The sequence below is a fragment of the Ciconia boyciana genome, chromosome 35 (genome assembly GCF_034638445.1).
Source record: "Ciconia boyciana chromosome 35, ASM3463844v1, whole genome shotgun sequence".
In the NCBI taxonomy this organism is placed as follows: Eukaryota; Metazoa; Chordata; class Aves; order Ciconiiformes; family Ciconiidae; genus Ciconia; species Ciconia boyciana.
Window position 1 is genome coordinate 816,653 of NC_132968.1, and position 23,540 is coordinate 840,192.

General features: G+C 59.3%; 1 non-coding gene and 1 pseudogene across 1 annotated transcript; one reads left to right on the plus strand and one right to left on the minus strand.

Annotated features, from left to right (window-relative positions):
* The first annotated feature begins 3,639 nt into the window (after positions 1 to 3,639).
* TRNAA-CGC (transfer RNA alanine (anticodon CGC)) lies at positions 3,640 to 3,711 on the plus strand. The gene has a single exon. It is a non-coding gene; the product is annotated as a tRNA-Ala (tRNA).
* A 1,364-nt stretch (positions 3,712 to 5,075) lies between these two features.
* LOC140645598 (scavenger receptor cysteine-rich type 1 protein M130-like) lies at positions 5,076 to 17,919 on the minus strand (annotated as a pseudogene).
* Between the last annotated feature and the right edge of the window lie 5,621 nt (positions 17,920 to 23,540).

Below are 23,540 nucleotides of genomic sequence, written 5' to 3' on the forward strand. Positions count from 1 at the left end.
AGCCAGGCAGACATAGCAGCCCTGCTGGAAGAGGATCAGGTCAGGGAATTCTTACGCAAACTGGTTATCCATAAGTCCATGGGCCCTGATGGGATGCACCCATGAGTGCTGAGGGAGCTGGCAGATGTCATTGCGAGTACACTCCCAAGAATCTTTTACCGAGCATTTAGATGGGGGAAGTGCCCGAAGACTGGAAGAAATCAAATGTCACTGCTGTTTCCAAGAAGGACAAGAAGGAGGACCTGGGGAACTAGAGGCCAGTCAGCCTCTCCTCAAACCCTGGGAAGGTGATAGAGCAGCTAATCCTGGGAAATATTTCCAGGTAGATTGTGCTGGTTTTGGCTGGGATGGAGTTCATTTTCTGCATAGCAGCCCGTACGGTGCCATGTTTGGTATTTGTGATCAACACAGCACGGATAATACACCAGTGTTGTAGCTATTTGCGGAAGAGTGCTTTCACAGCATCAAGGCCTTCTCTGTAGCTTTCTCTTCCTCCCCAGCAACTAGGTTGGATTTCTTGATGAGGGAGGACTAGGAGATGTCATTTAGCAAGGCAAAGATTTACACTTTGCATTGGTGTCCATATCCAGGTTTTGGTAGCGAGGAGGCTGCATGTGTGGCCTCTGTGAGAGAAGACCAAAGGCTGCCTCCATGCCAGACAGGGCTGGGTCCAGCCAGCTCCAAAAGGGACCCACCGCTGGCCAAAACTGAGCCCAGCAACAAAGCTGGTGGAACTTGTGTGAAAATGCATTTAAGAAGGGGCACAACTGCTAGACTGGGATAGGAGTTAGGGGGAAAAAAAGGGTGAGAAACAGTCCTGCAAACACCATGGTCGGTGAAGAAGGAGGAGGAGGAGGTGCTCCAGGCACCAGAGCAGATATTCCCCTGCAGCCCATGGAGAATACCACAGCACAGCAGGTATTTTCCTGCAGCCTATGGAAAAGACCATGGTGGACAAGGTAAGCCCTGCAGTCCATGGAGGACACAATGCTGGAGAAGTTGGGTAATTCCTGAAAGAACTGTGGCCTGTGGAGAGCCCAGAGTGGAGTAGGCTCATCTTGAAGGACTGTAGCCTGTAGGAGGGACCCCATGGGAAAAGTATGAGAAGGCAGGAGCAGCAGGCAAGAAGTGTTCTGGACTGACCACAACCCCCATTCCCCATGGCCTAGCGCTGCTCAGAGGGGAGGAGGTAGAAGAGTTGGGAATAAAGGGGTGAAGCTGAGCTGGGGAAAAAAGGGTGGGGAGGAGGCCTTCCATGGGGAAGGAGATAAGGTCTTCCAACAGCCCCATACTTCTTCCACCCTCAGCCTTTGCCGTTACACGTGCCTGGCCGGCCCACCTGCTTTGCCACTGTCACGTTTGGACTGAAATCCCACACGTATTTTGGCACGCCCAGTGTAAGCTGGCCTCCACCCAAATCTGGAGCGCACCTGGCCATGGAGGAGGGGAGAGGACGGGTCCCTCTGCTCAGGGCTGAGAATGGCTCTTCCCTGGGAACCTCCCCGAGGAATGCTCCTCACATGTGTCAGCCTGTGGCCTGGCAGGGGTGGAATTGGGACAAGGGCTGAAGCAGCTCAGCTGTCAGAGCATTACAAAGAAGATCTAAAGGTCCCTGGTTCAGCCCTGGGCTTCTAAAGCAGATTCCTCCTTTAGTCTTTTGCAGAGCCATCCTGCCTTCTTCCAGCCTACCCTGGCCCTCCTTGCTCCTTCACCTCTTGCCAGAGCACTGCCCCTGCACTGTATCTGCAGATCTGCGGGTTGGAAGGAGCCTTCCTCTTGAACCACAAGTCCCCAGCCTTCCCCTCAACAGGACTCTCCATTCAGTGCTTCTTTGGGGTGGTCTCCATCTGTCCCTACTTCCCTGCTCCACAGCAATTGAGACCTTTCCTTTGTGGGGTCTCTGCAAAGACCTTGTCTCTCTCCTCTTTTTCATTCTTCATGGTGCACAGACTGCTCCCATCCTCACACACATCCTTCACCTGGACCTCAGCTTCCAGACCAGAGCATACAGCCCGTGGGGGAGGCCACTGTCCCCCCAGTCCCAGGGAGAGGCACTCCCTGGAGCTGAGGCCTGAATGGCAGCATCCTCCCTCCAGAGGTCTGTCACAGCGAGACCTCTGATGTGCCAAGGTCAGCTGACAAAGCCGTGCCCAAATACACTCACCCACCAGACTGCACTGTCTAGACCAGCTGCAGCCCCTCACAGCCATCAGTCCCTGCACAGAGGAAGAAAGACCTGCTCATGAGCTCCAACAAGCTGCTGGGCTCCCCTCTTGCAACCTCTTGCTACTACAGAACCCTGCTCGCCCCTCAGGAACACAGTGACAGCTGTGACCCAGGACATCTCCCTCTGTCTCCAGTCTCAGCCTCTCCCCAGTCAGGCCAAGGAATGGCACATGCTGGAGTAGAGTCGCACAGCAAAGTGCATGTTCTAACTTCGAGCAGTTCTGCTGCCTCATCACTGGCTCCTTAGGGATGCACCTGCAGAGAAGTTTGGCTTTTGTTGTGACTGACCGCAAGTAAAGGGCGGTGAGAGGGAGGGACTGTCTGTCCAAGCACAGTTACTGTCTTGTCAGCTTTGAGCATGAGCTTGAACATGCTTGGCTGCAGGGGTAGTGCCTGCAGGATTATCACTGCTCCAGAAGAGTCCTTCTAGGCCTTTCTTGAGCAAGAATGGGAGAGTGGTTGCTGAGGATAGGGTTTGGGGCAATCTGTGCAAAGCAGAAGAGGTGAGCAGTCCATCCCCTTAACTCCACGCAACCACTCCAGAAGTTCACAGGGACTGTGGTCTGGTGTTGCTTCCCCCAAACACTCTATGCCAGGCAGAGGCTCAGCAGGTAAAAATCTATGGCATTGGGCAACACAATTGTCCCAGCTGTGCCACCATGAGGACACCATCCCTGCATGTGGTCAAACCATCAGCCTTTGAGTTAGCAGCTGAACACACTCACCCACCCTGCCACAGAGACCCCAGCCAGGGCTGTGCCAGGGCACTGCTTTGCTGCCAGGACAGTCATCAGTGCTGAAGGAATGGGAAGGTCCCTGAGCCCAACCCACATGTCCAGCCCCATGGAGATGGAAGCCTGCTCTTCAAGTCACCTCCAGGGATGCTGGGGAACAGAGGGCTGCAGGGGGAGGCCTGTGCTTGGAGAAGGGGGTATAAGATTTATGCCACCACGTCCCCTCCACAGCATGCCCTGGGATGCCATCGGAGCCTGCGGGCACCTCACCCCAGGCAGGGCATTTCCCTCACCCTGTTGCACTGCTCCTGCTGTGGAGTTGGGGACACATGTGGCACAGAGGGGTGTTGCCCTGGGTGGCAGAGGAGGCTCAGGGGAAGGGGGTTTCTCCTCTCCATCGACCCACCCTGGAGTGGGCCAGAGCGTGGGAGCAGCACCTGCAGCAAGAGCCTCCTTCTGCCCCATTACCCTACAGAGGCGTTGAAGGGGCAGCACTCTGCAGTGCAGCCCTGTGCCAGGATCAGGCCCCAGCACAGAGGCAGTCCCAGCTTCCCCATCTCAGAAAGGTTCAAGTGCTGTTTTCTGCAGAGGGTCCCTGGGCAGGCACGGGGACAACAGGACCGTGCTTGTCATAGACACATCATGGGAGGAGAGTGTCTCTCCTGCTGGCAGGTGTCAAGGGGATGTAGCTCAGCGGCAGAGCGCCTGCTTCGCATGTGGGAGGTCCTGGGTTCAATCCCCAGCATCTCCAGGGGTGCTTTTGCCCTCACTCTGCTTTTGCCTTCCAGCCTGCAGCAGAGGAGCCTTTCAGGGAAGGTCCAGAGGGATGTAGAGACCCACCAGTGGGAGCAGGGAGGGTAATTTGGGCTCCACGTCCTGCCCAAGTGTCAAACCCTTCTCACTGCCTGGCTCCTGTGTAAGAGGTTTTTCTGCCCATGGCTCCTGGGGCTTGTGAAAGCCCTGGCCAACGGAGAGGGACCGGGGCTCCGCTCCCGTCAGCACCTGTTTTAAGGGAGGGACACAAAATCTCCTCTGCCATAGAAACGTGCCCACATGAGCATCCTCCTGGATGGGTCCTTCTCCAGTCCATGGCTTTTGGCTGCAGCACACGTCGTGTGGGGCTTCTATCTCCATTCCCTGGCCCTCCAAAAGCACTGAGGGAAACGTGCCCTCATCCGGCCAGCTCCTATCCCTCCTGTACCTCACACTGCCCTGACACAAACCCAAACTGAGAGCCCTGGGGAAGCAGCAGGAGGGCAGGGCTGGGGCTGGAGGGGAGCACGAGGAGGGGGTCCCAGGGCTGCCGTGGGGCCTTACAGCCCCTGCTGAGGAAGAAGGCAGCTCTGTGTCTGTGACAAGACTGCTCAGGGTCTGCAAAGGCCCAAGGCAGTGGGAACAGCCCATGGAGACTGGGGTCCTGGTAGAGCATGAGGACAGGGAATCTCAGCGCGTGTGTCCCAGAAAGTGGCTCTGCACCCTGTGCTGGGGCAGTGGGGAGCAGAGCTGCATCCTAACCATTGTGGGAGATAATCCATGGGCCATGATCCCCCCTGGGGATGGCTGGGGTGTTCAGGGCACTGTGGCCACCTTAGGGCTCACTTCTGTGGGGCCACAGCCCAGGGCTTACCCTGACATAGCAACTCTGGCAGGGCCTCTGCACTGGGGGACCAGCGTGGCCCAGGCTGGGCCTGTGGGAAAGAGCAGCTGGAAACCTGAATGTGAGGAAATGGATGTTCCCGCTGGGGTGCACCACGACCCCTACCAGAGAGCCATTTTGGCTAGAAACTGCCCATGGCCAGCAGCATGGAAATGTCTCTGGCAGCAGGATTATTCCCCAGGGACCATGGGCTCTCGCAGCCCCACAGCCTGACCCCGAGCCTGCTGTCCCTGAGATGTGCCCCTTGCCTACCACTGTGTCATCGTTCTCTGCTCCCCTGATCAGCCTCAGGGAGGTGACCCAACACCTGGGCAGGCAAGCCCCAGCTCTGGGTCAAAGCCCTCAGAGTCTTTTAATAAGAACAAATATGGACGCACAGTGTAAAAGTGGGAAAAAAAATAGAGGAAACTGCAAGCTGTTTCTGCTGCCCATGGTAAAGGGAGATGTTTCCCTGGTGTTCACAGCTCTCCCAGCTGCACAGAGCTCTCCTCCCTCCTGGCTGCACCCAGCTGCACAGCAGGGATGGGCTCTCCTGGCCGGGGGCTCGGGGATTGTTGTGCACCAAGCTCTGGTGTCACAGCCTTTGTGTCCTCATGGGGATGTGCCACAGACACCTCTTCAGCATCATCATAGCCCATGCTCCCCAGGGGCAGGGACGAGGTGTCTCCTTCAGCTCCAGGGACCCCAGCACTTCTCCGGGAGCGCAGGCTGCCCCCTGCAAGCAGCAAGGCAGGACACTGCAGTTCACCCCATGGGGTCTGTACATCACCTTCCTCCCTGCCCCTCACCACATTCGGCTCCTTCTCCCACCCACAGTCCCTATAAGGAAAGCTCCCACAGCAGTTTCCCCCTTCCCAGGAGGTTTGGGTGTCAGGATGGTAGTGATGGGGTGGCACCAGGGATGGCACCCCAGGAACCAGCAGCGCTATCTTTCCCTCTCACCTCCTAGTGCATCCCTGGGCCCTGCTCCCTCCTCTGGCACCCTGGGCATTTCCCAAGCTCCCTGCTCACGTTCAGCACCCTCCTCAAAGTCAGGAACCTCCTTGGCATCATCATAGCCATCTGCTGGGTCGCCTCCAGGCACAACAAGAACATCTGAAAGGAGAGGGGAGCTGGTGACAGTGAGAAGTTATGTCCTGCAGAGCAGAGGATGGGACGATGCACATGGAAACACAGGGCTGAGACACTGGTGTTGGCAGCACCACAGGAGACCCCCATGTCCTCCCCATCTCTGATGGTGACACTCCGTGACACCTCTGTCCATCACATGTCTACAGGGAGATCAACCCCTTCCTGCCTCCGTTACCTGGTGCAGATCCCAGACCATCCTCCTCCTCGGTGTCCCCAGGGTAGGGCTGCAGCTGGGTCAGGGACTCCTCTGCATAGGAGCCTGGAGAGATGCACAGCAGGTGTTATGGAGCGAGCCCCACTGACCTGTCTCATGGTCAGCACTGCTGGGGAAGGGGGACCCACAGAGCTGGGGCTGCATGAGGAGGAGGGCTCGGAATTTACCGGGCTCCCCTAGGACAAACACTGTCTCAAAGGTGCTCCCTGAGCTGCCCTAGGACAGCCCCTTCCCTCACTCCTCAGGTGTCACATGGGATGAAGGGGCAGGTACAGAGGGGCTGGGCAGCTGGGACGGGAAAAGCTCCTCTCCTGGACCCACGCCCTGGATGCTCTCCCCACAGACGACATGGCCCCAGCGCTGCAGGGACCACAGTGTGGGGGCTCCAGGGATCATCTCTGGGTTGGGCCAAGGGAAAGGGTCCTGCAGATGTGCCTCCAGGGAGGACGCACACCCACCTGAGCGACCAAACCTTGCCTGCTTCTCCCACACTGGGCTGTAACCGATCTCCTCGTACACGGCCTCGGGAAAGAGCTCCTGAGCTCTCCTGGAGCCTGGGGACAGAGGCAGGGCTGGCCCAGGGAGAGGCAGACGGGTGTTGGGATCCCACTGTGCTCCCCCAGACCTGTTGCTTGGGCCAGCCCAGGACTGCTCTGACAGCACAGCCCCACTGCACTCTCCAGACACGACTGCCACATCCGCAGTGAGGGCAACGTTGCTGTGGAGATCATTTAGGGCTGCATCACCCTCGCATCATCCTTTCAGAGACAGCGCTCATGGTCCTCTGGCCCCTGGGTCATGCCCCCCTTGTCTGACCCTGGAGCAGCTCCCATGTTTCCTCTCCACCTGGAGCTGCTCCCTATCTGCCCCATGGGTCTACAGCACGGCCCCTGCCCTGTCATGGGGTGGGCAGGGCTGGGCAGAGGGACAGGCTGGAGACCTGACACCATGGAGATGGACCCTATTGCCCCACACGCCTCCTGTCAGCTCTGTTGTCCCAGAGCCCCTTCCAGCACTACTCAGAGCACTGAACAGCCTTGGCCATCCCCAGTCTGCCATTTCTCTCCTTGCCCCAGTGCTAGCCCCCCATGCCTCTGGGCTCTCTCCAACCCTTGCTGCTGCTGCTCCAAGGCCAGGCAGTCAATGGGGCGGTGGATGAGACAGGTAGCAGCACACAGTCTCATCCCCTCCAGCTCTGCCTGTGCCCCTCACTGACACCCCACAGCCCTTCCAGGAGGCATCTCCCCCTGGGACTACTGTGGAAGGACCCACCTCTGCGTCCCGACCTGGCCCTTAGCACTTGCCCAGCCAAGAGGGCCAGGAGCAGGCAGAGGAGGGCCCCCAGGATGATGCAGATGATGATGGGCATGGAGACTCTCCCGCTGCTGGTCAAACGGCCCCGCGTGGGACCTGTATGGGCAAGAACATGGCAGGGGCAGCACCAGGCCTGGGAGAGGAGGGGGCAGCACCAGCCCTGACTTCAATCACACAAGGCAGCAGGGGGTGGAGGGCCCCAGGGGTGACTCATGGGCAATCTTCCACCCTGTTGAGTACATTCCAACCCTCCCTGACACCACCACCACCTCCCCAGTGCCTCCACCTGGGAGTTTCCCACCCCAGCAAGCAGCCCCTTCCATCCAGCTGTGGGTCACAGCCTGGCCCCAGGGATACCCAGCCTCAGGCAGGAGGACAAGTTACCTGCTCGGGTTGGGGATGCTGCTGTCCTGGGTGTAGCTGCAGAGGAGGAAAAGGAGAGCTGGGCTGAGAGGGTGGGTGTGCAGGTATCGGGGAGCCTCCTCCCCAACACACCGCGTGTGTGTCTGTAGATGTCCCTGACACATCCCACCCAAAGTGCCCCTCCAGTAGTGCCAGAAAGGGTGACCGGGACAGGGCCCAGGGCCTCTGCTCTGGGCGGCAGGCAGGATGGCACAGGCAGCCCAGGGGATAGCCCTGGGGCTGCAGGGCCCCATGGGCAGTGCCCAGAGGACACCCAGTTCCACCGAGGCTGCTCCCTGCCTGGCACCAGGCTCCTGCACTCTGCAGGAACAGTCTTGCTCGCGGGAGGTCAGGGGCCATGCCAGGACCAAGGGGGTGAAAGGCCTTCCCCAGCTCCCTGCCAATACTCCAGCAAGGGGTCCCAGCCCTGCCCCTCACCTGAGCAGCGCACGGCAGCGTCTTCCTTATGCCGGCAAGCACCGCCATCCCCGGGCCGGGCCCAGCAGTCCTGCAGGGATGGTTCCGTCCCGCGGCACTCCACCTGCTCCAGCCAGATGGGGCCTTGCCCCATCCCAAATGCAGCCTCATTCAGGGCAGACACCGCAGGACCACAGCCCAGCTGCCTGCACGCCACCTCGGCAGCCCGCATGTCCCAGGAGTCGTCGCACACCGTCCCCAGGAGCCACGGTGCCACACCTCCACTCTGCCCGAGCACCCGTCCTCGCCTCCCACGGCACGAATCTTCTCCCTGTCTGGAGAAGGCAAAGACCTCCCATGGCACTGAGACAGCAGGCAGAGCCCTGCCAGACAAGAAGGGTACACAGAGGAGCAGCTCAATACCTGTGCAGCTCGTGGAGATGGGGCATGGGGCCAATGGCTCCGGGGACATTTCTGGGCGTGCCCCTGAAGAAAGAAACACTGAAGTGAAGGGGCTGCTGTGTGGGATCGTGCAGAAGAGAGTGAGGCTGAGCTCTACTTGTGCCTCCCTGTACCATCTCGGTCATGGCAGCAACTGAAGCCCGATCATTCAGGGGACACGTGCAGGACTGGGGGGGCCCTGATTGCTCAGCCCCTAAAGGTCCCTGGTTCACAGAGCAGCAGTAGCGTGTCTATGGAGGGAGGCTCTTCTGAAGCCTGTGTGGTCTCTTCTGAGACCTCCCCTGGAGATGCCTCTGCCTCCCCCAGGTGCTGCTGGCAACCTGGGTGACAACTGCTGCTGGACTTGTGTGGCTGTGGTCACGTTTGTGCCACCGGCAGCAGAAGGGTCTGACACAGAAAGGAAAAGGCCCTCTGTGTTTGGCTGTGCATAGAGGGGAGCAGGAGCTGGGGTGACACTGTGCCCGAGTGGCTCAGAGTTACCATTGCAGGTGATGTGGATCTCCTCTCGCAGGTCTTCGCATGACTGTGGGTCCCAGGGAGCAGAGGGACACTGCCAGAAGGAGCTGGTTTTCTTCCCACACTGCACATTATCCAGCCACGCAGGGCCAGACACCCTGCCATAGGGCAGGCGTGTTTCCAGGGATCCTCCGTCCCCACAGCCCAGCTCTTTGCATGCCAGCGACACCGTGTCAAGAGTCATCGAGTTGGAGCAAATGCTTCCCCACGACCCATTGTAGAAAACCTGCAGGCGCCCGGAGCAGCCGTCGCTGTTCTGCAGCCTCAGGGCCAGGAACTCTGGGAGGAAAGGCACCAAGGGGGAAGAGGCTGGTCTGGGGCTGTGGGAGCCAGGACACCTCTGCACTCCCCAGGCCCTCAGCCAGGCAGGGGCAGGGCCAGCACGTGCCCCTTGCACCCAGGGGCACAGAGAAGTCCCTGATGCACAGACACCCCTGCCCTTCCTGCTAACACTTGGGGATGGCTGAGCTCCCCAGGGACCCCCAGTGGGACTGAGGGTGCCCGTGCATGGGTGTCTACAGGCTCATGCCAGGACTCAGTGGCAGACAGGGACAGCCTTGGCCATGCCTGGCTCTCCCCACGTCCTGGCCTCCCCAGCAGCAGGCTCCCACCACAGCTGCCAGCACAGACCTGAGCAGATGACTCCCGCATCCTCTTTGTGCCCGCAGTCGTGCTGCCCCCAGGGCCTGGCAGGGCAGTCCCAGAGAGCAGCTTCGTCCCCAGAGCAGGTCACGCCATCCAGCCAGATCTGCCCAGACCCTTCCCCGAACCGAGCAGAGCTGGCTGCCTCCACTGCCCCTCCACAGCCCAGCTGGTGGCAAACGACAGCAGCATCAGACAGGTCCCAGCCATCGTCGCAGACGGTCCCCCAGCTGCCCTGGTAGTAGATCTCCACTCTACCGGCGCAGCGCCCAGCCCCGTTCACCAGACGGACCCGCCGGCTCCCTGCAGTGGAGAGAAATCCCAGTTGCTGTCAGGGGCTGGCTGCCCACCCATCATCTGTGGGGCCCATGCAGTGCTGCTCACCCCAGCAAATGACTCCCACGTCCTCTGCAACCCCTGCCACCAGTGCACTCTCGGGCAGGGAGGTGTTGCAGAGGGTCAGCTTGGTCTCATGCCCTGCACACCGGACCCCTCGTAGCCCTACGGAGCCTGTCCCTCGCTCAGGCTTTGGGGGGTTGTAGGCTGCCTCTGCCTGTCCGCACTGCAGCTGCCGGCACACCACGCTGGCCTCATGCACGTCCCACTGGTCATCCAGGACTCTGCCCCACGTCCCGCGCTGCAAGATCTCCACTCGCCCGTCGCACCGGCTCTGTCCACCCACCAGGCGCAGGGATGCAAACCCGGCTGAGCCTGGGGAGAGCAGAGATGCCACAGCCGTCGGCGGCACTGAGGAGCATGGCACCCTTCAGGGAGGAGGGCAAGGGGGAATTTTCCAACCAAACAGGACAAGATTGAGCCTTGTGCTGACAAGAAGAGAGGCCAAAGCCCGTGCCTGCTCTGCAGCTCACACCCAGCTCTACTGCTGCTGGGGGCACCCAGGCAGCTCCTGCCTGGGTGGTGGGATGAGGCTCTGCAGGGCTCTCTGTGGGGATGGCATGCGCTTGTCTGCAGCCAGAGGGATGGAGCAGAGCTCCGCAGCCCTGTCCTGGGCTCATCCCATAGGAGAAAAACACAGGAGCCCAGGCCTGGCAGTGGCGCAGGGGCCTAAGCCGCTGCCCTGAGGGCAGATGCCTGCCTCCGTTCAGTCCTCAGCTCTCCCACAGCAGAGCGGTCAGCCTGAGCAGGCAAAGCCCTCCAGAAGGCTCCTGGGGAAGCAAGGCTTTCTCCAGGGAGAAATTCAGGCTGGTACTGCCATGGGACGCCTGCTTTGGGTGGCCATGTCACACACAAGGGGTAAAGGGAGTCAATGCAGCATTTTCCCAGCGCTCACCTGAGCAAATGACAGCGGCGTTATTCCCATCGGAGCACGGTGAGGCCCCCAGGGTGATCACTGGGCACTGTCCCAGGTGGACTTCAGTCCCGTCACAGTGGAATGAGTCTCTCCAGACCAGTCCGATTCCTCTCCCCAAATGCCCTCCTCCAGGAATGGACTCAGCAAACCCGCAGTTGAGTTGACGACAGAGAACGTGGGCATCCGAGAGATCCCAGTGGGAGGCACAGAGGGTCCCCCAGGTCCCCAGCACCTGGACCTCCACCCATCCCGCACACGCCGTGCTGCCGTTCACCAGCCTGAACCCTGTGTACTCTGGGGACAGAGGAGGAGGACTGAGGGTGGATCAGTGCTCTTGCACCCTCAGAAGCTGGCGGAGAGGCCAGAGGCACAGCATGCCTTTCTTCTCCCTCTGCACTATTTTCATGCTGCAGACAACCCATCAGCCCTCCTGTCCTCACGCCCAGCCCAGCACGGGCCTTGCCCTCTTCCTCGAGCCCCAGCATAGTCCCGGTGTTCAACACCCCACCCTGGGTCCTTACGTGTGCAGGTGACAGCAGCGCTGTTCATGTGGGTGCAGGGCTGGTCCCTGGGGGACCCCTGGGGCAGGAGTTGAGGAGAGATTCATTCCCCACACACTGCAGCTCTCCATCCCAGGTGGGACCAACCCCTCCTCCAAAGTGAGCTGCCCCAGCAACAGGCAGGGCCACCCCACACTGCAGCTCCCTGCAGACCACGTCAGCAGCTTTGGGACCAAAGTGGGAGTCACAGACAGTTTTCCACTGGTCCCCATCATGGATCTCCACACGTCCTGAGCAGTGGCTCTTCCCTTCTACCAGCCGGACAAAGCCTGGGAAAAACAAAACAACTGAGAGCTCTCTGGCACTTAAATGCCCACATTCCCACATCACCTCCAAGCAAGCCATGACCAAATCACGCACTGAACATCCCAGAGGAAGCTGTTGGGGGAGTGTTGGTGACACAAACATATCCAGGTCCCCCAGCGCCCCTTCTCTACAGCATCGCAGCACTCAAGAGTATGTGTCTATTGCAGACCCACAGCAAAGCCTGCACAAGATGGTGACTTTGGGATCAAAGTGTGAGTGGCAGACAGTTTTCCAAGCGTCCCCGTCATGGATCACTTTACATCCTTAGTAGAGGCTATTCTCTCTGACCAGCCAGACAGATCCTGCAGCAAACAAGGACCGCCGAGAGTTCCCACCACCCTCTGGCAGTCCCCTGACCATGTCCCATCTGATCTCCAAGGTGGTCAAAGGCAAAAAGCCTCATGACCTCACCAGCTGCTCTCAGGGGGTGCTGATGGCACAAAAAATTCGGGCTCCCCCTGCTGCTCCTCAGAAATCAGCACAGCACGTGTGGGCTTGCTTCTCTCCCAAACTCACAGCCACAGGAATCTCTCAGACAAACCGCTGCTACCCGAGAGACCTTGGGCTACCCAGTGCTGGTCCCTGGCCACTGCAGCACCCAGAGCATTTGGGATATGGCGAAATGCTCCCGGGCGCTGTTGGCTGCTGCAGCCTGCTCTGCCCCACCAAGCTCAGGGCCCAGCATGAAGAACTCCTTGGTGCCACCAGAAATGCACCCCCTTCCACGGGGGTCTTGGGCTGTTGGGGTGCTGCTGGTAGATGTCACATGTCACAGGGCAAAGGTAGTCATGCTGTACGTGTGGTCAGTGTCTGTGCCAGCCTCCCGCTCCGGCGCCTGCCGGGAAGAAGGTCCTCATCCATGACCAGCGTGCACTGCTGGGCACGCGTGTCCCTGGCCAACAGCCGGGCAGAGGGCGGAGAGTGGACAGAAGAGCAACCCTGGGCTTACACGAGCTCCCAGTGCAAGGGCAGGCACAGAAGAGAGCCAGTAAAGTGCTGGCAAACCCAAAAGTGCAAGGTAGCCAGAGGCTGGACAGACATGAGAGGCTGGGCAGTGAGGTAGCACTCCTGGACGGGCTTTTGCCCCCTGGGCAGGCTCTTGTGGGGTGGCCCTGAGGGAGGAAGGAGGTGCCACATGCCACCCTGTTCCTCTGCCCAAGCCCAGCACTCCTCCTCTCCAAGCAATACCTTTGCTTGGGCCAAGGGACCCTTGTCTGCCGGGGGCAAAACCCAAACTTCCTCATCCATCTCATGCCCTTCCCCGAGGCTGTGGGTGGCTGCATGAGTCACTCTTGGCACCTCTGGCATGGGGGGACCTGGCCCTCACTGCTGCCAGATGGGGCCTGGGTGAAAGGGAGGAGAAAGATGGGAACCAACAGACATGTCAGAGCATGGCAGAGGGATTCATCTGAGCCACCTCGGGGGCCAGGCAGGGTAGGGGCACCCTGGGGCAGGTTCCCACTGGGCTTTCCCCAGGGACCGAGTTCATCAGCAATGACAGTCCCAGCTCAGCAGTTCGACCAGCCAAACCGGGCTGGTCTGGCATTAACCTGCTCTGGCATTAACCTGTTGCACCCTGAAGGCACAGCCAGGTCCCTTCCCCTGTCCCAGACCCAAAGGTGGAGAACAGGCTGTCCCCTTACCTGAACATATCACTCCAGCGTCCATGGTGTGAATGCAGTCATGTTCACCCCATCCTCTGTGTGTGCAGTCAGACAGGGCAGACTCGGTGCCATTACAGCCAACATCATCCAGCCAAATGGGGCCAGATCCTTGCCCAAAGCCTCCGTACTGAGGAGCTCCAACAGCAGACCCACAGTCCAGCTGCTTACAAACCACTGCAGCATCCTGCATGTCCCAGTAGTGACCACACACGGTCCCCCACTGGCCCTGTTGTTTCACCTCCACTCTCCCAGCACAGTCGTTGTTGCCGTCCACCAACCTCACGTCCACAGCCCCTTCAAACACTGACACAGGACCAGTCAGGACAGTGCCGAGCCCCAGCACTGCGGGTCTGGGGGAACTCCTGCTTTGGTGGAGTCAGAGGTGCCACGATGGGAGCCCACTGCCCTCCAGGCTGTCCCAAGGGCAGTGCAGGGGTCCCTTCTATCCCCACGGGCTGCACAAGGCTGGGGATGCCCGGCTCCAGCCCCACTGGGTCATTTGTGGCCCCACAGACTTTGGCACTTCCTTCCACCCCAATGGCCCCCTGCAACCTGGCCCCATCCCATGCCCACCCAGGGCACCCGCTCCTCCCCAGCCAGCACCCTGAGAAGAGACCTGCCCCCACCACGGCTCCCCCAAGCACACACTGCTGCTTCTGCCCAGGTCCTGAGCTCCTCTGGACCACAGCCTGCCCTGGGCATCTCCCAGCTCATCCTCCACCCTCACGCCTTTCTCTGTCCCCTGCGGTGCAACAGGATGATCCCAGTTAGACCTCCAAACCCATGCCCCTCCTTGTCCTTGGGCATCAGCCCTGCCCTGCCCTTGTCTAGGATGCCCCAGGAAGGTCACCTCTCTGCCAGCCTGTGGGAACAGGTACCCCAGTTCCCTTGTCTCCATAGGCAAAACATGTCCCCCCTCAGGCTGGAGCTCACCCAGTGTTCAATACCCCACCCTGGGTCCTTACGTGTGCAGGTGACAGCAGCGCTGTTCATGTGGGTGCAGGGCTGGTCCCTGCGGGACCCCCTGGGGCAGGAGATGAGGAAGGATTCATTCCCCACACACTGCAGCTCTCCATCCCAGGTGGGACCCACCCCTTCTCCAAAGTGAGCTGCCCCAGTGACAGGCAGGGCCACCCCACACTGCAGCTCCCTGCAGACCACATCAGCAGCTTTGGGACCAAAGTGGGAGTCACAGACAGTTTTCCACTGCTCCCCATGATGGATCTCCACACGTCCTGAGCAGCGGCTATTCCCTTCTACCAGCCGGACAAACCCTGGAACAAACAAAGTAACTGGAGTTCCCAGAGTCCTCTGACAGATACAGGACCACATCCTGCATCACCTCCAAGCAAGCCGTGACCAAATCACCCACTAAACATCCCAGAGGAAGCTGTTGGGGGAGTGTTGGTGACACAAACACACCCGGCCCCCCTGCACACTTTTTCTACACTGTCACAGCACTCATATGTGTCTGTTGCAGCACCAGGCACTGCTCAGACAGCCTGGTGCTGCACAAAGCGTTCTGTGCTACCTGGCATGGTCCCACCAGCACTGCGGTGTGGTGTGCGGAGTTTGGGTCCGGGAGAACCGGCCCAGATGATAATGACTGCTGCAGCCTGCTCAGCCCCTGCAGAGCTTGCAAACAGGCAGGACCATCACCTTGACGCAGCCAGAAATGCACCCTGCTCCCAGGGGTGTTCTGGGGTGTTGGGAGGTTGCTGTAAGGGGGAGATGTCACAGAGCACAGAAATGGTGCAGCTGTTACCATGGCTGGTGCCTGTCCAGCCCTCTCCGATGCCTACTCGGAGGGGGTGTCCTCAGCCAGGCACACAGTGCTCTGTCCAGAGGTGCACAGGTCCCAAGGCAACATCCAGGCAGAGGGACAGGAGACCTGCATGCCCCCCTGGGCTCATGCTGGCTCAGAGGGTGACAGCAGGCACAGACGAGAGTCAGAAAGTGCTGCCAAAGCCTCTGTTTCATGGGGCAGTGTGGGGAACCATGGGCAGGCAGGAGAGGCTGGGCAGCAGGTCAGCGCTGCCTGCATGGGGTCGTGTGGGGAACCATGGGCAGGCAGGAGAGGCTGGGCAGCAGGGCAGCGCTGCCTGCATGGGGCCGTGTCCCCGTGGGGCTGTCACAGCCCCAGGGACATCCCAGTACCTGCCTGTGCATGCAGTGATGCAGAAGGGAACAGGCAGAGTCAAGCAGCTGCCAAGCTCCTAAGCCTTGCAGGAGCTGGCTGGACCACACAGCCGAGCCCTGGGGACAGGCAGTGAAAGGGCTGTGTGCCACCCTGCTCCTCTCCCAGGGCCCAGCACTCATGCTCTCGGAAAAGCCCTTTTGATTCAGTTGAGGTACTCATGCCTGTGAAGGGCAATGACCCAGGGGACCAGCCATCTCATGCCCTTCCTCCAAGGTGTGCAGTGCCAAGCAAGTCCTCCTGGCTTCTCCAGCACAGGGACCCACAGCACTGTTGTCTGGGAGCTGGCAGAATGGGTGGAGACCAGTGGAGATCAGTGGAAACCCCAGGGAAGGGACGGAGGATTCATCTGCAGCCCAAGACAGTAAAGAGTGGCTGAGAGACTGCGGCAGGGTTAGTTCAGCCTGGGCTAGGCTCCCTCTGGGCTTTTCCCAGGCACTGGGAACACCAGCAATGACAGTCCCAGCTTGGCAGTGTGACTGGCCACACAGAGCAGTCTGCGGTGCCCACTTTTTGGTCCCTGATGGCACACCCAAGGTCTCTTCACCCGTCACATGCCCAGAGGTGGGGAAAGGCTGTCCCCTTACTTTAACACATCACTCCAGCATCACCAGCATGAAGGCACTTACGTTCACCCCATCCTCTGTGTGGGCAGTCAGACAGGAGAGACTCAGTGCCATTACAGCCAACATCATCCATCCAAGTGGGGCCAGAACCTGCCCTGTTGCTCCCTGGGGGCACAGGAAGGTCCCTTCCCTGTCCAACCCTTAAAGATGGAAAACAGTCTGTCCCCTTACCTGAACACATCACTCCAGCATCCAAACGGTGATTACAGTTATTTTCACCCCATCTTCTGTGTGGGCAGTCAGACAGGGCAGACTCGGTGCCATTACAGCCAACATCATCCAGCCAAATGGGGCCAGATCCTGGCCCAAAGTGTCCATACTGAGGAGCTCCAACAGCAGACCCACGGTCCAGGTGCTTACAAACCACTGCCGCATCGTTCATGCTCCAATACCGACCACACACGGTCCCCCACTGGCCCTGATGTTTCACCTCCACTCTCCCAGCACAGTCGTTGTCGCCATTCACCAGCCTCACCTCTGCAGCCCCTTGAAACACCAACATGGCACCGGTCAGGAGAGCTCCAAGCCGCAGCACGGCAGGTCTGGGGGAAGCCCCTGCCCAGGCCATGGCAGAGGTGCCAGGGTGGGAGCCCACTCCCCTCCAGGCTGTCCCCAGTGCGGTGCGGGGATCCCTTCAATCCCCACGGGCTGCGCGAGGCTGGGGGTGAGCAGGTCTGGCCCTGCTGGGTCATTCGCCATCCCACCGCACAAGGCACCTTTTCCCACCCCAACGGCCACCTGCCCCCTGCCCACGCACACCTGCACACTGTGCCCAGCCCTGCACAGGGCACCCGCTCTTCCCCAGCGCAGCACGCCCTGAACAGCCCCCTGGACACAGCCCTGCAGCTTCCCATGCAAACCACCTGCCCTGGCACCATCCAAACCCAGCCCCACCCCCAGGGCTTTCCCTGTTCCCACCGAGACCATTCCACTGATCCCCACACCCACATCCCCTCCTCGCCCCTGGTGTCAGCCCAGCCCCTGCACTGGGACAGGCCCCCCAGGAAAGATGTCCCTCGAGGCAGATGCCCCCATCCCCTTCTCTCTGCAGGGCACAAACTGCCCTCATGGGCTCAGGGCTCCCCTGGAACAAGGGGGCCGAGAGCAGCACACAAAGCCTCTGGGGTACCCCAGAGGCTGGCAGTGCCCTGGGGATCTCTGCCTGCTGCCATCCCCAGCTAGGCCACCACCGGCTCCAGAGGCACAGTGCTGGGGAACAGGGGTCCCCAAAGGCTACCCCAGGACAGGGTGTCTATGCATGCAGCCAGGCACAGGCTGCCCCAAACACCGGAGCCCTGGAAAAGGACATGCTTTCTCCCACCCAGACAGGCAGGCACAGGCTCCATGGACCTGAGCACCTTCTGACCCTCACCTCAGTAGCACCTGCAAAGAAACCCCATTCCCGGACAGATCCCGATGGCCATGCTGGTACTGCTGGGCCTGGTCTGTGGGACAATGGAACTGGCACTTACCGCTGCACAGCTGTACCCAGAGGAGCAGCCCCAGCATCCGAGGGGACAGGACTCCCTCTGTGCCCATCCTGAGCCTCCTGCCCTGCCAGCACATCCCTGCTCTGCCACACTCCCTGCCACGGCTCCTGGGGACTCCTGGGGACAATGACGACAGGAGGGCAATACATCTCTGCAGATGCCAGCCCAGCTACAGGACAAGCCAATCAAAGCAGCAGGGCCTTTTTCGACATTATCGGGAGCTATCTCCCCTCCGACACAGCCCAGCCCTCCAATGAACTTCTCCAGCACCATTCATGACCATATATGAGAGACGGCTCTGCTACAGGTGTCACGTCACTGTGGTGGGGGGCCGTCACAGGACAGGGCTGCTTGTGTGGGGGTAAATGGATTTTTCACCCCCTGAACCCTGCTGTGCCGACCAGGAGCACTGAGCATCTCCTATGCCAGGCACACCCAAGAGCCCAAGGGGAGAGGGTGCAGCCACCCTCGTGCCGTGGGAAGCACAGGGCTGGGACTGCGCCGGAGGCTGTGTCAGGAAGGGAAGGAAACAGCCCCTGCCCCTGCTACAGAGCCCGCTGTGCTGGGAGCAGCAGCTGGGAAAGGGCCTTAGCCCAGGCCAGAGCCCCGTCCCAGGAGTGCTGGCTCACCCATCCTTCCCTGGAGAGCCCCATGGAAGGTCCCTCGCAGGAGCCGGAGCTGGGACATGTCCCTGCCCTGGCAGCAGACATGCAGCCCAGAGGCTCAGACAGATCCCTGACTGTCAGCGTGTCACCGAGGGGCCGTTATTCCCCACGGGCGCATCAGGAGCTCCAGCCTGCAGGTGCACCAACCACAGCCCACGTGGCCTCGCAGCACTCCCCACGCTCCCCCCGCAGCGCCCAGGCAGGAAGTCTGTGGTTTCCTCCTGGCGCCGTGCCCAGGCACATCCCTGCGGTGTCCCCGAGCCCCCCCCACCCCGACTGCTCCAGCCAGGGCTGCAGGGGCTGCTCCTTCGGCCTCGCAGGCACGGGGCCGGGCAGCTCCCGTCCTCCGTGAAGCCCTTGTGACAGCACACGGCCGCTCTGCACCGAGCCCCACAGCCATGGGGTGCCATCGGTGACGTCACCACTGCCACTGCTGTGTCCTCATGGGTTATCCTGACGGTGACCTCACACCCTCCTACTGCTGGCACTGTGTGTGCATGAGTTACAGTGTCACACACGTGTGTGCGGTGTATGGACTTCTGCTGATGATGGTTCTTCCAAAAAGCTGTATTCGGGCGTGGTTGAAATATTATTTTGGTGACATCAGGAGCACCTACAGAAGCTATGTGCCAGCTCCTGGCCTATCAGCTACTCAGGCAGAAGTGACATCACAAGCTCATGCACAGCCCCTGGCCTATCTGCTACTCAGCCACAGAGGATGTCATAGCATCTACCTCTGATATTGGCCTGCTCCTGGCCTATCGGCCATTCAGGCACCAATGATTTCAAAACCACCTACAGAATCTATGGGCCTGCTCCTGCCCTACCAGCTCCTCAGGCAGCAGTGACATTAGAAGAAGCACCTACACATGCCATGGGCCTACTCCAGGCCTATGAGCTACTCCAACATGACATGAGACACATGAAAGACCAGAGATGACCATCCCCAACCCCAAAACCTTGGTGTCCCTCAAGGACTGGAGATGATTGTCCCCAAACCAAAAGACATTGGTGCCCCTCAAACCCCAAAACCCAAGACCTTGGTGTCCCTCAGGGACCATCAATGACCATCCCCAACCCCAAGACCTTGATGTCCTTCAAACCCCAAGACTTTGGTGTCCCTCAGAGACCAGCGGTGATTTCCCCATCCCCCTGCCCCTACTCTCACATTTTTCAGGGGGTTGGTGGCTACCTCAGGACCCCGTTTCCACAGGACATGCCACCGGAGAGGACCACAGACTGTCCCACTGGTGGGTGGGGCTAGTTTGCCCTGGGGTTTAATTGCCCCCACCTGAAAAATCTTGTCAGTAAGAAAACCTAAGGCCACAAGATCAAAAGTTGGGACGGGTGGCTCTGTCAGCCCCCTCCCACCGTGAGGAACCCCCCTGCCAGGTAGGGTGGGGTGTCCCCCAATTCTACCCCCCTCATTTGTACCCCCATTTATAGACCCCCATTTATAGCCCCCCATATATAGCCCCCAATTTGTCAGCCCCATTTATACGCCTGCAATTTATACCCCTGTTTATACCCCCATATGCCCACCATATATTACCCTCCCCATATATAGCCCCCTATAGACCCCCATATATCCCATCCCTGTGTATACCCCCATATACACTGCTCCCCATATGTACCCACTATGTACCCCCCTATATATACACCATATATATACACTCTATATATACTCTCTCTATAACCCCTATTTATACCCCACTTTTAATCCCCCATTTATAATCCTCTTTACACCCCTCCATATATACCCCCCATATATACACTCTCCGCATATACTCCCATATATACCCCTCCCCATATATAGCCCCCATATATACCCCTCCCCATATATAGCCCCCTATATCCCCATATATATATACTCTCTCTATATAAACCCCATATATAACCCTCCCCATATATACCCCTCCCCATACATAGCCCCTATATATACCCTCCCATCTACTCCCTCTCCTCTCCCACATGGGAGGCGGAGGAACAGGGTCTCCCTGGCGGGGCGCTGACATGTGAGTTGTTGGGGGTTGCCCTGGGGGGTGGAGGGAGCACCCCATGGACCCCCTCCACGTTGCTCTGTGGAGTCCCCAAACTGACCCAGGGACCCCAAAATTAACCCAGGGACCCCCAGATTACCCCAGGGACCCCAAAATTACCCTCAGGGATGCCAAACCTGCCCCAGGGACCCCAAAACCGCCCCTAAAGCCCCTTCAACTATCCCCAGGGACCCCAAAATTAACTCAGGGACCCCAGATTACCCCCAGGGACCCCAAAATTACCCTCAGGGATGCCAAACCTGCCCCAGGGACCCCAAAACCGCCCCTAAAGCCCCTTCAACTATCCCCAGGGACCCCCAGACCTACCCCAGGGACCCTGAAACATGCCCCTGCACTCCCAAACTGCCCCTAAGGCCCATTGAATTGATTCCAGGGACACCAAATTGCCCCAGGGACCACCACAACTACCCCTAAGGACCCTCAAATTACCCCTGGGACCCCCCAACTGGCCCAGGATCCCCCAAGTTTCCCAGGGACCCGAAAAATACACCGGAATGCCCCGACTTCCCCAGAGACACTCAATATCTCCAGGGACCCCTAGAATATCACAGGGATCCCTAAACTACCCAGGGACACCTCAAACTGACCCCAGGAATGACCAAATTACTCCCAGAGAGAACCAAATTACCCCCAGGGACCCCAAATTGCCCTCAGGGACCACAAAAATGCCCCCGGGGACCCCCCATTGATGCCAATCTGCCCCAGAGACACCCAAAATTACCCCACGGCCTCCCCAAGTCTCCTCCATCACCTCCCACCTTCCAGGACCCCTATATCCCTCCTCCTCCAGCCACTAATGAACTCTGAATAAACCGACCCACCCAACCCGAACTCCAGGGGGACCCCAATTTGGAAATTATATCCCCCATCCCCGAAAAGCCCCACCCCAACCCCCCCAGATCTCCATCATTCCCCATGAGCAACTATGGGAAGACAGACTCCAAAGTAGAAGATATATGGGTGGAGCTGAAAAGGCTGTGGGAAACGTAAGTTGGGGGGTCATGGGGAGGTTTTGGGGAGTCTCCCCCAATATTGGACCAGCTTCATCCTCTTGCTGGGCTCAGTGCCCACACTGGGGGAACATCCAGACCTGCATGGACTCACACATGCCCAGACCCTGGCAGACCCCAGAGCAGGGCTGCCTGCAAACCCTCACGGGGGCCATGGCCAAGACAGGGAAGGGGTCGGGTGCTGGGGTGGGCAGTCAAAGCTGGACGGCTGCAGGGGAATGAGGCACTGAGGTCTGTTGTGGGAACTGTGCCGGGAGGATGTTTCCCCAACCCTGAATGCACCCTGTCCCATGTGGTGGTTGCACAGCAGAGGTCTTGGGCCACATGTGGGGATGCAGGTGTGGGCCAGCCCAGGGACAGGGACAGGGATCTGAACAAAAGCCATGATGCTCCAAGAACCTCCCACACTGATGGAAACCCTAAATTCCCCTCAATCCCCAGACAGGCAGGGCTGTCACCCCAGTCAGTGCGATTGCTGCGCAGACCCAAGAGACATGCTGGGCTGGGAGGTGCAGGGCAGCCAGGACTGACCCCAGCACTCCCAGTAACCTCCCTGCAGCCACAGCAGCTCTCCACAGGTGGGACAAGAGTCGCTGATGATCTCTCCATGGTCAGGGGTCTCTTGAGGCTGTAGCCACTGGCACTGCCTGCTGGGAACCCCAGACCTAGTTCTGAGCCCCAGTGCCCTGCACCACAGCTCTTTGTACCTCCCCTCCCATGCCACCATCCTCTCTCAGCAGCACCACCAAGTGCATTACTCCCTACCCAGGTATGCAGAGGAGCTGCTGGAGGTCTTCTCTGCTCACCCATTCTGCCCCAAACTCTGCCTCGGTGTCAGCCCACAGGCACCACCACGTTCCCTCTGTGTTAGGTGCTGGCTGTCTCCACATGCCCTCCTCTGAGCCCAGGCAGGGACCCCCAGGATGTCTCTCTGCTCGGAGCCGGCCACAATGCCTGGCTCTGCAGTCATAAGGGATCCTGGTATTGCCACACTTGGAGAGAAGGTTGTGGCTGTCCTTGGTCAGAGTAGGCACGAGAATCTGTCTGGCAGTCAGGAAGGGAAGATGAGGACAAGAAACAATGAGGACGAGAAGCAGGAAGGGAAATTTCACATGAGGTTTAAGGAAAATCCCACACCTTTATAGTTGATTAGTACTGGGTCCAGGGCCCAGACATTCTCAAAACTCAAGTGGAGAAAGCACTCACCAACCTGACCTAACGGACAAGCTCTCCCTGCTCAGAGCAGAGTGTAGCACTAGACACCTCCACTGGTTCCTTCTGACTCTTCTTCGCAGCACCTCTGGAGATGGCCTCGTCTAGTCTAGAGCGGGATGCCCAATACAGGGTCCAGCTGGGTTTTGAATATCTCCATGCATGGAGACTCCACAACCTCTCTGGACAACCTGTTCCAGTGTTCAATCACTCTCACCGTAGAAAAGTGTTTTCTTGTGTTGAGAGGGAAGTTCCTGTGCTTCCCTTGCTACCCACTGTCTGTCACTGGGCACCACGGAGAAAAGCCTGGCTCCCTCTTCTTCATTCCCTCCCGTCAGGTATTGATACACATGGACAAGATCCCCATGAGCCTTCCCTTCTCCAGGCTAAAAAGTCCCAGCTCTCTCAGCCTCTCCTCCTGAAGGATGCTTGTGTGCCTTCCTCATCTTTGTGGCCCTTTGCTGGACTCGCTCCAGTAAGTCCATGTCTCTCTTCTACTGGGCAGCCCAGTGCTGGACACACCACTCCACACGTGGCTTCAGCAGTGCTGACTAGAGGGGAAGGATCACCTCTCTCGACCTGCTGGCAAACCTCTCCTGAACGCAGCCCAGGAGGCTGTCGGCCTGCTTTGCCACACAGCCGCACTGCTGGCTCGTGGCCAGCTTGTTAGCCACCAGGACCCCTTGATCCTTCTCTAGAAACCTGCTTTCCAGGCAGTCAGCC